A 13023-nucleotide genomic window follows, 5' to 3' on the forward strand; every position below is an offset into this window, starting at 1 on the left:
GGCTGGGCAGCTAAGTTGGTTATAGTGTTGTCCCATATGCCGAGGTTGCTGATTTAATCTCCAGTTAGAGCATCTACAAGAATCAACCAATGAATGCATAAATAAGTGGAACAACAAATCAATGTTTCTCTCTCTCTGTCTCTCTCTCTCTACCCCCCTCTCTCTTCCTAAAATAAATAAAAAATTTAAAAACTTAGATGAATTCTATGCTTTTGCAAGGAGTTATGTTACCGATGTCCAGACACATAGTTACTGAAGCTCTGTTATGAAACAAAGATAAAATATGAGTGAGTAGCATCTGTTACACTTGTGGTTCCCAAATTTGTTGCATATAAGAAATTTCCTGGGGCATTGAAAAAATAATTCAGATCCTTGAAGCCTTGCCAGATGTATTTGATGTCAGGGGACCTGCAATTTAAGAGAACAAGGCATTTTTGGAGGGGAACTGCTTCACCAAAGTTTGCAATCTCTCCTTGGGGTCAGTCTAAGTCCTCTGACGGGTTACTACAGGGGTTCAAAGGCCTAGCCCCTTGACTTATCCTGGACATCTTTGAAGGGCCATCCCAGCTTCAGAGAGCCCCGGGGGACCAGCCCAGTGTTCTAATTCAACTGCTTCCCAGCTCAGCTTTTCCCTCTGCCCAATCCTGCTCCCCTCATTCCTTTAGAGTGCTATTCCTGAAAGCATTCCTCAATGAAACACCTCCCTGCAAACCTCCATCTCCAAGCCTGTTTCCCAGGGAACCTAACTTATGAAATGTTCCCTGAACATTTGTGTTTCTTGTTTTCTGATTTCCTTTTTTTATGCTTACATTTGATATTCTGTTTTTGAATGATTTGTAAAGAAGTCTTTTATAATTAAGGCATTAAATCTTAATTGTTATATATTTTAACTATTTTTAATATCCTTCATGTTTATTTAGCAGAGTTTGTTACATGACTAATGTAAAAATTATATACAAGTTAATCATTTTTCCCTTTAATTGTTTCCATATTTAATGTAATGTTTAAAAGCATTATACCCCTAAAGTGTATGCCCCTTCATGGACATTTAGAGCTCCCCCAGGGGACTTATTTAAAAACAGAAAAATAAGCAGGGAAAAGGAAATCCTGAAGAACTACCAAGAGTTAGGTCAATGGAGGAGGAAGTGCCAGAAGCGTAGATAGTGAAGGAAGTGACAAAGGGACACACCGAGAATCAGAGGGAACACCTGGGACATGTTCTCCTTCTTCTCCTCCTTTTCCACCTCCTCCTCCCCTCCCCCTCCCCCTCTTTCTCTTCCTTTTCCTTTTCTCCTTCTTCCTCTTCCTCTTCCTCTTCCTCCTCTTCCTCTCCTTCCTCTCCTTCTTTTTACTTTCAAATAACTGAACAACGACATTTTAATTTTTTTTAATTTTTCTTACCCATATTTATGAAGTTTTAAGGGAGAAAGCATTGGGAATCTCGTTCACAAGTGCGTCATTACCCTTACTTGTAAACTACCAAACACTGAGAAGGTCTGACTGCAGCAAGAGGGCACTAGTAGAACACCATTGTTATGGTTAATATTTTAGGAAACAAATATTTAATAACAATATTGGCATCATGCTTTAATTGCAGCAACCAATTTGGTGTTAGAGTACAATTGATATACCTATGTGTTTGGTTTCAGACCAGTTTCACTTCTGAATTCAAATCTTTGAGGTGTTTGGAAACTGAAACAGTATCCATAGATATGTGATGACTCCGCATGTGGGGATCTATGGCTCAATACCATAGTGTTTCTTTTTTAAAATATATTTTATTAATTATGCTGTTACAGTTGTTCCATTTTTTTCTCCCCTTTATTCCCCTCTGCCCTGTCCCCCCACTCCCACCAATATTCCCACCCTTAGTTCATGTCCATGGGTTGTACATATAAGTTCTTTGGCTTCTCCATTTCCTATACTATTCTTAATCTCCCCCTCTCTATTTTCTACCTACCATTTATGCTTCTTATTTCCTGAACCTTTCTCCCCATTCTCTCTCCTCCCCCTCTCCACTGATAACTCTGCATGTGATCTCCATTTCTGTGATTCTATTCCTGCTATAGTTGTTTGCTTAGTTTGTTTTTGTTTTTGTTTCAGGTTTGGTTGTTGGTAGTTGTGAGTTTGTTGTCATTTTAATGTTCATAGTTTTGATCATCTTCTTTTTCTTAGGTAAGTCCCTTTACTATTTCATACAATAAGGGCTCGGAGATGGTGAACTCCTTTAACTTGACCTTATCTGAGAAGCACTTTATCTGCCCTTCCATTCTAAATGATAGCTTTGCTGGATAGAGTCATCTTGGATGTAAGTCCCTGCCTCTCATGACTTTGAATACTTCTTTCCATCCCCTTCTTTCCTGTAAGGTTTCTTTTGAGAAATCAGCTAATGGTCTTATGGGAACTCCTTTGTAGGTTACTGTCTTCTTTTCTCTTGCTGCTTTTAAGATTCTGTCCTTCTCTTTAATCTTGGCTAGTGTAATTGTGATGTGTCTTGGTGTGTGCTTCCTTGGGTCCAGCTTCTTTGGGACTCTCTGAGCTTCCTGGACTTCCTGGAAGTCTATTTTCTTTGCCAGATTTGGAAAGTTCTCCATTATTTTTTTCAAATAAGTTTTCCATTTCTTGCTTTTCCTCTTCTCCTTCTGGAACCCTTATGATTCAGATGTTGGTACACTTAAAGTTGTCCCACTGGTTCTTAAGCCTCTCATCATTTTTTTGAATTCTTGTTCTTCATTCTGTTCTGGTTGAATGTTCATTTCTTCCTTCTGTTCCAAATCATTGATTTGAGTCCCAGTTTCCTTCCCATCACTGTTGGTTCCCTGTACATTTTCCTTTATTTCACACTGCATAGCCTTTACTTCTTCCTCTATTTTGCAACCATACTCAACCATTTCTGTGAACATCCTGATTACCAGTGTTTTGAACTCTACATCTGATAGGCTGACTATCTTTTTGTGGCTTAGTTGTATTTTTTCTGGAGCTTTGATCTGTTCTTTCATTTGAGCCATATTTTTTTGTGTGTTGTCATGCCTGTTACATAGTAGGGGGCAGAGCCTTAGGTATTTGCTAGGGCAGGGCAACCCAGGTGGTGCTGACTCGTGGTGCTGTATGTGGGGGAGAGGTCTGAGAAGGAACAATGTCGCTTGTTGAGCTCTCTGCCGGCTTTCACTCACTTCTCTCACTACCCACAAGCAAATCAGGGCCTTCTAGTGCTGATTCCCAGGTGGATGAGTTTGTGTACATTATAGTACCCTATGTATCTCTCCAATGAACTCTCCTGTGAGGCTGAGAGTTTCTCCCACTATTGCAACCACCACAGGTTTTTATAGCAAGAGGTCTTGAGGGTTTCCCCACACTGGAACCCTAGGTTGTGTGGTCTGTCTCGCTCCCCAGTTGTTCCTTCTGGTTTATCTACATGCAAATGGGGGACCACCTGGTCCTTCAGCTGCCACCTTGCTCACCTGGACCTCCAGCTGCCACCTTGCCATGTGTCCTTTCCACCTTGGCTTCCCATCTCTGGCCCTCCTATCAGTCTGGATGAATGTTTCTTCTTTAACTCCTTGGTTGTCAGACTTCCATACAGTTTGATTTTCTGGTAGTTCTTGTTATTTTTTGTTTTTAAATTTGTTGTTGTCCTTCTTTTTGATTGTGTGAGGAGGCAAAGTGTGTCTACCTATGCCTCCATCTCGGCCAGAAGTTCTCTACCATAATATTTCTTATCTTATTCATCTATTCAGCTTCTGTCTGCTTCCAAAATACATTAATTTGCTTCACAAAGATGCCAGTCCTCAGTCTGCCACAACTCACGCTTACAGAACCTATTTGTTCATGACTCACCTTATCACTTTTTAAAAAATATTATCACTGTCTTGATGTGCAATGATCACTTTCTCTGTTATTTATAGTTTTATAAAATAAGAATGTATTCCTGATTATTAGCTTAGTGTTAATTTGTTTTTTGTTTATAAAAATAGGATCATGTAACATATATCATATTGTGTCTGATTTCTTTTGCTCATGTCTCTAAGATTGATTCATGCTGTGGTTAGGTGTAGTTTATTCATTTTCATTGCTATATGTTTTTCTATTGTATAAACATACTATAATCTATTTTATTAAAAGAGGTTTCAGTTCTCTGGCTATTATACAACTATAGATATTTCTGTACATGTCTTTCAATGTACATGCTGGTTGCAGAGTGTGCATATTCAACTTTCAGAGGTAAATCTCCAAAATATAAGTTTATATCCTGACTATGCCACTTGAAAGTTACATAACCAATAGGAGCTAATTATACTTTCCCTCTATTTTCTGATATGATGGAGAGAATAATAATACCTATCTCAGACAGTTAACAAATCAATGTTTTACATATAGGTTAACACATAAACATTCTTGGTAACTGTTATAATTATTAATATTATTGTTATAAAAATGATGGAGAGAATAATCTGCAGTACCTATGTGTTATTTGCATTTAGTATTTCTTTCCCCTAAATATCCTATATTCTTTTGATTTCTTTTCATGAAGAATTAGATGCTCAAAAATAGATTTTCAACAAATCTGTGTCAGAAAACAGTGTCGGCTTGGAACTGCCATCATTTACTGCAGCTGATGGTTTGGAGCCCAGTGTATTACTCACTAAACAAAACCTGTGCCCAGAGGCATACAAGTATGAGTAAGTGGTATACATTTAAGAAACTTATTTCTTATTACTCTCTGAAATTTTTGGGTCACCTCAAAGTTACTGTTCATTGCTGGTGAGATTGGATTTAATGTGGTATTTTTTATGCATTGTATAAACTCAGTTATGCAACTGTTTTGACTTTGGCACATTCTGATGAGTTAAGAGTAAGAAATTTTAATGCTATCATTTTTTAGCAAGAAAGGTTGAGACTCTAGGATAGGAAGATCTCATATGATAGAATAGGTAGATCCCATGGAATGATGTCTACCAGCTTTCCTAGTCTCCGATTCTACAGTTTTGTGCAATAAACAATGTGTTCCTTTTGGGGTAGGTCAGTAAAGCCACCCTTCCATCATCTCTCATAGGTAAGTGTAGGCAAAGAAAAAAATAAACTATTTTGGCAGGCTATCAAACTTGAGTACTAGCTAAGGTGTAGAATGAGATTAAATACATACTGAAGCTTCTTTCTGCTGTTATTCATTTATTGGCACAGTTAACTGCTCCTTCCCATCCATTCCCATTCGTGCTCACCTGATCAGCCAACCACCAACTACATGGCTGGAACTTAGAGAATTTTCAGGTGAGTGCTCTAAAGGAAAGGATATTATAGTAAATTATGTTGTAGAAAGGGGCTAAGAATATCAGAGATCAAAGATACTGTATTCTGAGAGAAACAACTCAAGGCAACACTACAGTCTTCAACTTTTTGCCCAGATACTTGCAAGCCAGTGATTTAGTAAGCACTCAGACTACCTTGGGGTATTTCATTGCTTTGAGGAGTGTAGGCTTCAAAGTATAAGGCAGACAGATTACACTGAAAAGTTTATTCATTAGAAATCATTTTGGGATTACTATACTTTGCAGCAGGGAAAAAAAATGTGTTGTATGATTTTCCAAGTACTTAGAAATCCTTGATGATTTCATTGTTTACTTATAGGTGGGGGGATAATAATGCCTAACAATGAAATAAATTGTATAGTATATTAGAAGTTTAAGTGTTGCTATTTGTACTGATTTTGAAATATAAGTGTATTGGTTTGTTCTGCCCACCCCTCACACCTAGAAGTAGAAGCAAGAAGTAAGCCAGGTTTTCTACAATGTGGTGGGAGGCTTCAATGAAGAAACTTAGTTTCAGAGCATTTGAGGTCTGTCCAGAAGATATCCAGTCATGTAATAGGAAAAATAGAGACATATCATGAAGAAGAAACAAGATACAAGAAACATTGAACACAGGACAATGACAGTTCACTCCCCTTCAAAATAGACAGATTGGAACCTCACAGAGTTCTCCCAGTCCTCATCAGCTGCCCCATTGTATTTTCCTGAATCTCATTAATAGTCTGAAATTTCTTCCCTTTCAAAGGTGATTTTAGTTTTGGAAAAAGCCAGAAGTCACAGAATACCAAATCCTGGCTATAGGGGAGCTGAGTAACCTGGGTGATTTGATGTTTTGCCAAAAAACTGTGCACAAGACATGATACGTGAGTTAGCACACTGTCATAATGAAGCTGCCAATCACCAGTTTCCCATAGCTGTGGCCCTCTGAATCATCTGAATAATTTCTGCAGAGGAACACTGAAGCTTATTGAAAAATTTGATGCAGAGTTCTGGCCAAGATGGAGGTGTAGGTAGACACACTGTGCCTCCTCGCACAACCACAAAAAGGACAACAACAATTTAAAAACAAAAAACAACCAGAACTGACAAAAAATTGAACTGTATGGAAGTCCAACAACCAAGGAGATAAAGAAGACACATTCCTCCAGACTGGTAGGAGGGGCAGAGACGGGCAGCCGGGGTGGAGAGGACTTGTGGCAAGGCAGCAGCTGGCAGACCCAGTGAGGCGGTAGATTGTGGAATGGTGTAGGCCAGGCTGCAGCTAGCAGACCCCACAAGGTGGTGGCTGGCAGACCCCGTGGCCCCACATTTGCGCATAGATAAATCAGGAGGAACAGTGGGGGAGCGAAGCAGACCGCACAATGCAGGGCTCCAGTGTGGGGAAATAAAGCCTCAAACCTCTGATTGAAAACACCCGTGGGGGTTGAGGTGGCAGTGGGAGAAACTCCCAGCCTCACAGGAGAGTTCGTTGGAGAGACCCACAGGGGCCTAGAATGTGCACAAGCCCACCCACTCAGGAAGCAGCACCAGAGGGGCCCAATTTGATTGTGGGTAGCGGAGGGAGTGACTGAAATCCAGCATAGAGTAGAGCAAGCGCCATTGCTCCCTCTCGGCCCGCCCCCCACGCACAGTGTCACAGCACAGCAACCAGAATTAGTTACCCCCCGACCCTGGTAAGCACCTAAGGCTCTGCCCCTTTATGTAACAGGCACACCAAGACAAAAAAAAATGACCCAAATGAAAGAACAGATCAAAGCTCCAGAAATAATACAACTAACAATGAAGAGATAGCCAACCTATCAGATGCACAGTTCAAAACACTGGTAATCGGGAAGCTCACAGAATTGGTTGAATTTGGTCACAAATCAGATGAAAAAATGAAGGCTATGCTAAGAGAAACAAAGGAAAATGTACAGGGAACCAAGAGTGATGGGAAGGAAACTGGGACTCAAATCAACGGTGTGGACCACAAGGAAGAAAGAAACATCTAACTAGAAAAGAATGAAGAAACAAGAATTCAAAAAAAAAAAAATGAGGAGAGGCTTAGGAACCTCCAGGACATCTTTAAATGTTCCAACATCTGAATTATAGGGGTACCAGAAGGAGAAGAGGAAGAACAAAAAATTGAAAATTTATTTGAACAAATAATGAAGGAGAACTTCCCTAATCTGGCAAAGGAAATATATACTTCCAGGAAGTCCAGGAAGCTCAGAGTCCCAAAGAAGCTGGACCCAAGGAGGAACACACCAAGGCACATCATAATTACATTAGCCAAGATTAAAGAGAAGGACAGAATCTTAAAAGCAGCAAGAGAAAAGGACACAGTTACCTACAAAGGAGTTCCCATAAGACTGTCAGCTGATTTCTCAAAAGAGACCTTACAGGCAAGAAGGGGCTGGAAAGAAGTATTTGAAGTCATGAAAGGCAAGGACCTACATCCAAGATTACTGTATCCAGCTACATTTAGCTATCATTGAGAAAGGAAGGGCAGATAAAGTGCTTCCCAGACAAGGTAAAGGTAAAGGAATTCATCACCATCAAGTCATTATTACAGGAAATGTTAAAGGAACTTATTTAAGTAAAAGAAGATGATCAAAACTATGAACATTAAAATGACAACAAAAAACTGTGAACAACTGAAACTAAAAAATAAATAAATAAACAAAAACAAACCAAAGAAACAACCAGAACAGGAACAGAATCATAGGTATGGCGATCATCTGGAGGGTTATCAGCTGGGAGGGGGAAGGGGAGGAGAGGGGAAATTGGTGTAGGGATCAAGAAGCATAATTGGTAGGAACAAAATAGACAAGGGGATGATAAGAATAATATAGGAAAGGGAGAAGCCAAAAACATGCATGCATGACCCATGGACGTGAACTAAGGAGTGGGTTGCTGAATGGATGGGAGTACCAGGCAAAGGGGAGCAAAGGAAAAATTGGGACAAATGTAACAGCATAATCAATAAAATATACTTAAAAAATAAATTTGGAGGGATCACACTACCTAATATCAAACTATATTATAAGGCCATAGTAATCAAAACAGCATGATACTGGCACAAAACCAGACACATAGATCAATGGAACAGAATAGAGAGCCCAGAAATAACCCATACCTTTATAGTCAATTAATATTTGACAGAGAAGCAAGTACATACAATGGGCTAAAGATAGTTTATTCAATAGATGGTGTTGGGATAATTGAAGAGATATGTGCAGAAAAATCAAACTAGATCACCTTCTTATGCCACACACAAGAACAAATCATAATGGATTATAGACTTAAATGTTAGACTTGAAACCATAAAAATCCTGGAAGAAACCATAGGCAGTAAAATTTCAGACATTGCTCAGAGCAGTATTTTTCTGATATATCTCCTCAGGGAAGGGAAACAGAGAAAAAATAAACAAATGGGACTACTTCAAACTAAAAAGTTTTTGCACAACAAAGAAACCATCAGCAAAATAAAAAGACATTCCTTTGAATGGGAGAACATATACATATAGATGTTTGCCAATACATCTGATAAAAGGTTAATAACAGAATTTATAAAGAACTTATACAACTCAACACCAAAAAAAAATGCAGTTAAAAAAATGGACAAAGGACCTGAATAGACATTTCCCCAAAGAGGAAACAGAGATGGCCAGTAGGCATATGAGAAAATGCTGAACATCAGTAATCACCAGAGAAATGAAAATTAAAAGCACAATGAGATATCACCTCACACCTGTCAGATGACTGTCATCAATAAATCAGCAAACAAGTGTTGGAGAGGATGTGAAGAAAGGGGAATCTATTTGCACTGTTGGTGGGAATGCAGATTAGTGCAGCCATTGTGGAAAGCAGTATGGAGTTAATTCAAAAAATTAATAATGGGACCTCCTAATGACCCAGCAATCCACTTCTGGAAATGTATCCAAGGAAACCCGAATACTGATTTGAAAGAATGTAAGGCCCCCTATACTCACTGTAGTGTTCTTTACAATAGCCATGATTTGGAAGCAGCCCAAGTGTCCATCAGTAGATGAACAGATGAAACAATATAGTACATTTACACAATGGAATACTACTCAGCCGTAAACAACAACAACAACAACAACAACAACAACAACCTAAAAAGATTTTACCCTTTGCGACAACATGGATGGACCTGGAGTATATTATACTAAGTGAAATCAACCAGAGAAAGACAAATACCATATGATTTTACTCACATGTGAAATCTAAAGAACAAACTGAACTAACAAGCAAAATTGACAGACTCATAGAGAGCAGGCTGACAGCTCTGGGGCAGGGGGTTGCTTTGGAGGATGGGATGATCAAGCAAAAAAGAAAAAGGACTCATGGACATGGAGAACAGTGGGGTGATTGTGTCTGGGAGAGCAGTACGTGGAGGTGGAAGAGGGTTTAAGGGGGATAAATAAAAAAAACTTTTTAATCTACCCAAGTTTTGTAGTTCTTGTAATGGGAGTTCTTGTAAAAACTTTTTAGTTTGAAGTAGTCCCATTTGTTTATTTTTTCTTCTGTTTCCCTTGCCTGAGGTGATATATCAGAAAAATACTGCTCTGAATAGAAAAAATACAATAAAAATAAGGTATTAAAAATTAAAAATAATGATGAATTTTGTCAAATGCTTTTTCTGAATATACTGAGATGATCAAATGGTTTTATCCTTTATTTTGTTAATGGGATGTATCATGTTGATCGATTCATAGATGTTGCATAAATATCGTATTTTGGGGATAAATCCCACTTGGTCATGTTGTATAATTTTACAAACTGTTATTAAATCCATATTGCTAATAGTTCGCTGAGAATTTTTGAATCTACGTTTATTGAAGATTTGGGCCTGTAATTTTTTTAAATAATGTCTTTGTCTGGTATTGGCATAAGGGTAATGCTAGCTTCATAGATTTGCTTGTTCTTACCATGTTACATTCAATAAGTTAATATAGATATCTTTTTGTTAATACAAGATGTATAAAAGTTGTTTATTTTATTCAATTGGGAGGGAATCTTAGATTGAACCAGGAGGTTTAGATAGCGATCCTACACGTGACAGCTGAGAAAAACTCTTGCTCGTTTTCTCTAGTAAATTATATTTATTAGTTTTCTGTCCCCAGAATTTCTTTCTCATTGATCATTCTCTCTTCTTTTTCCTCTAGAGTTTTTCTTAACACTTTTTAATAACTTTTCTGTACTCTCAGAATCTTTAGAAATGCTTTTTAAATATGTTTTTGAAGAGATATTTAGACGGTCACTGAAGTTGGATTATAAACCTGCACAGCACCAGTAAGTAACATTTGTTTAAGAAGTTTCATATTTGAATGCCAATATAAGTCAAGCAAATGCTACTTTTCTAATTATACTTTAAATTCTATCAGCATGAATTTTAAATATCATTTTTGTTAAAAATTGTTTTTATTGTAAATGGTATACATAAACATAGTGAAATAATATTACAGCTATGAAGATGCACATAAGATAAGAAAGAAGAATGTGTTCTCTCTCCATAGTCTTCCCCTCAGAAGTAACCATTGTTTATTAATTTTTGTATTTTATTCTAGAAAATAAATGGACATATACAAATATCTTTTTTAATCATATCAATTGTATGAATATAGCATTTATTTAACCAGTGTCCTATTGAAGAAAATTTAGCTTTTGGTTTTAGTTTTTTTTTTTTAATTATTATTACAAAAGATATTTCAATAAATATTATTGTATGTACACTTGCTCATTGTACATGTGTGTAAGTACATTTTATACAATGAATTTCTTTTTTGTCATCCTGCCCCCTATACAAGGAATTTCTTATAGTATCATTACCATAACAAAGGCATATGAATTCCAACTTGTGATGTTACTAATATTGTTTCCGAAGAACCACCAATTTACTCCATCACAATACTGCATCATTGTGCTCATTCTCTGCATAGTTCCTGATAATGGTTATTATGATACGGAGATGTGACAACATCCGTGGTGAAAATTTTATTTTATTTGAACTCATTTAATTATGAGTGTTGTTTGATAGGATCTTTAAAACACTTGGCCATTTGATCCCCTTCATATTTATTTCCCATTTCACTAAATTATCTGTCATTCAGAGCTTACAACTCTGTAGTAGTGGCCAAATAGGTTAGAGCAGGTCAATGCTCCCATTACAAGAACTACAAAACTTGGGGAGATTAAAAAAACTACAAAAGGGACTATAAAATAACCTTTAAAAATCACATTTTTAAAAACATAAGATACAGCTATGGAAACAACCTGGACTGAGTAAACTAAAATAACCTGGGTGTGGGGAGTGAAGGGAAGTCATTTTAAGGTTCCCTGGCTGAAGATCCATCTTGACCCAAATAGAAGACCACTGTCAGGAAACAGAGAAACTAGCAAAGCTTTTAATGAGTGTTGCAGTTGGGTTCCTTAAATTCAGACCCAGTTTTTCCCAAAAGCCATTTGCTAACTTCTGGGGCTGCATGTGAGACTGGGGTGCTAGACCCTAAGCTTCTAAAGAACAACATTAAACCTCTCTGAACCTTATGGTATTTGGATAACAGATCCCACCAGAAGAACACGCCTGTACTAAGCATACGCATCTCTCTCCCTAAAGACATTGTGTCCCTTGTGAAACTATGTGGGTAAGCAGGGCAGAGAGCTGGGCTTGGGGACCTCTGAAGGATAGGCCTGTGTCTTGCACAATCTCTCAGTGCTGAGGAAACAAAAATCCACCAGGCTGTTAATCAGAAACCCAGAGGGCCACTCCCAATGAGCAGAGGCAAGAGCAGAAGTAGAGTGGGTCTTACTAACACTGTAACACAGCTCAGTCCTTCTTAGGCTGAGGATGTGAGCACCTCAATTCAAAATGCCTATGAGAAAAGGAAACCCTCTCTTTGGAAGAGCTCATCTCCTGAATGTTTTACATACAATGAATTGCATACAAAAAATTATTAGACATGCAGAGAGGCAAGAAAATATAACCAAATCAGGAGAAAATAAAACAACATAAAGAAGATCCAGATGATTGATTGAGTTAGTAGACTTTAAAATAAGTGATTAATATGTATAATATATTAAAGAAAAAGACAAACAGGGATTATCTGGACATAGCAGAAGACAATATGAGAAACTGAAAGGTTAATTTAAAAAGTCCAAACTGCAACACAAAAAGAAAAAACATAAAATATAGATATGTTTGAATTATTTGAGATATGTTAAACTGCTCTAACACATGTTAGAAAAAAAGGAAAGAGAAATGGAAGAACAGAAAAATTGTTTAAAGAGATAATGTGAATTTTCCAACACTAATGAAATACATCATCAACCAACAGATTCTATAAGCTCTCAGGATTCTAAGCAGAATAAAAATAAAACCATTTCCAGGTAGCTCATAGCAAAAGTTTGAAAACTCAAAGAAATAGTAAAAACACTGAAACACAAAATCACACACTGTCATCTTTAAAGGAGCAACAATAACACTGATCACTGACTTCTCAACAAAAATTATGGAAGCCAAAAGACAATAAAAAGAAATCTGTAAAATACTGTAAGAAAATTACTCTCCCCTAGGCTTCAATACCCAATGAATGTATCCTTTAAAACTCAGTGCACAATAAAGATGTTCTTATACAAAGACTGAGGGAACTTGTCCCAGCAGAGGAGACCTGCACAGACTAAAAAACTAAAGGAAAGCCATCAAGTGGAATGA

The sequence above is a fragment of the Desmodus rotundus genome, chromosome 12 (assembly GCF_022682495.2).
Source record: "Desmodus rotundus isolate HL8 chromosome 12, HLdesRot8A.1, whole genome shotgun sequence".
Classification (NCBI taxonomy): domain Eukaryota; kingdom Metazoa; phylum Chordata; class Mammalia; order Chiroptera; family Phyllostomidae; genus Desmodus; species Desmodus rotundus.